General features: G+C 46.7%; 1 pseudogene; it reads left to right on the plus strand.

The window, feature by feature from the left end:
* Window positions 1-1,478, plus strand: part of LOC122150190 — a 2,452-nt pseudogene extending 974 nt beyond the window's left edge.
* Window positions 1,479-1,697: the final 219 nt, after the last annotated feature.

Here is a 1,697-nt window from a genome sequence, read left to right on the forward strand (position 1 = left end):
GCCTAACCATGGGCCACCAAGTCACCATGAGGCCTGAGCTGCCCATCATGAACTGGGTGTTGTCTGACCCACAGAGTCATAAAGTTGGACGCGCACAGCAGCACTCCATCATTAAATGGAAGTGGTATATCAGAGATCAGGCTTGAGCACGACCTGAAATCACAAGTAAGTTGCATGAAGAAATGGCCCAAATGCCTATGGTCTCCACTCCAGTCACATTACCTTCCGCCTCCCACTCTGCACCTATGGCCTCATGGGTAGTTCCTTATGATCAGTTGACTGAGGAAGAGAAAAATCATGCCTGGTTTACAGATGGTTGTGCGCGATATGCAGGCACCACTCGAAAGTGGACAGCAGTGGCACTGCAGCTGTTTCTTGAAGGACAATAGTGAAGGGAAATCCTCCCAATGGGCAGAACTTTGAGCCATGCATATTATGTTCACTTTCCATGGAATAAGAAATGGCCACATGTTTGATTATATATGGATTCATGGGCTGTGGCTAATGGCTTAGCTGAATGGTCTGGGACTTCAAAGGAGCATGATTGGAAGATTGGTGATAAGGATGTATGAGGAAGACGTATGTGGATAGATCTCTCTGAATGGGCCAAAGGAATAAAAGGTATTTGTGTCCCATGTGAATGCCCACCAAAAGATCACATTGGCAGAGGAGGACTTTAACAATCAGGTGGATAGAATGACACTTTCAGTGGAAACCAGCAGTCGGTTTTCCCCAGCTACTCCTGTCATTGCTCAATGGGCTCATGAACAATGTGGCCATGGTGGCAGGGATGGAGGTAATGCATGGGCTCAGCAACATGGACTCCCACTTACCAAGGCTGATTTGGCAACCGCCACTGCTGAGTGCCCAATCTGCTAACAGCAGAGACCAACACTGGGTCCACGATATGGAACCATTCCTCAGGGTGATCAGCCAGCAACCTGGTGGCACGTTGATTACATTGGACCACTTCCATCATGGAAAGGACAGTGTTTTGTTGTTACTGGAATAGATACTTATTCTGGATATAGATTTGCCTTCCCTGCATGCAATGCTTCTGCTAAAACTACCATCCGTGAACTTACAGAATGCCTTATCCACTATCATGGTATCCCACACAGCATTGCCTCAGATCAAGGGACTCATTTCACAGCACATGATGTGTGGCAATGGCCTTATGCTCATGGAATTCACTGGTCTTACCATGTTCCCCATCATCCTGAAGCAGCTGGCTTGACTCAGACAGAATGGCTTCTTTAAAACACAAATACAGTACCAGCTAGGTGGAAATACCTTGAAGGGTTGGGGCAATGTTCTCCAGGAGGCTGTATATGCTCTAAACCAGAGTCCAATATATGATTCTGTTTCTCCAATAGCCAGGATTCACGAGTCCAGGAACGAAGGAGTGGAAACAGGAGTGGTGCCACTCACTATTACCCCTAGTGACTCACTCAAAAACTTTGCTTCCTGTCCCTGCTACCCTATGCTCTGGGGCTCTGGAAATCTTAGTCCCAAAGGGAGGAACACTCCCACCTGGAGACACAATATTGATTGCTTTGAACTAGAAATTAAGAATGCCACCCGGACATTTAGGCTTCCTCTTGCCTCTGGATCAACAAAGAAGGGCATTACTGTACTATCTAGTGTGATAGATCCTGATTACCAAGGGGAAATTGGATTGGCTTTACATAATGGAG

The sequence above is a fragment of the Orycteropus afer genome, unplaced genomic scaffold, assembly GCF_000298275.1.
Source record: "Orycteropus afer afer isolate SDZICR_OR568_19922 unplaced genomic scaffold, OryAfe1.0 scaffold00102, whole genome shotgun sequence".
Lineage (NCBI taxonomy): Eukaryota > Metazoa > Chordata > Mammalia > Tubulidentata > Orycteropodidae > Orycteropus > Orycteropus afer.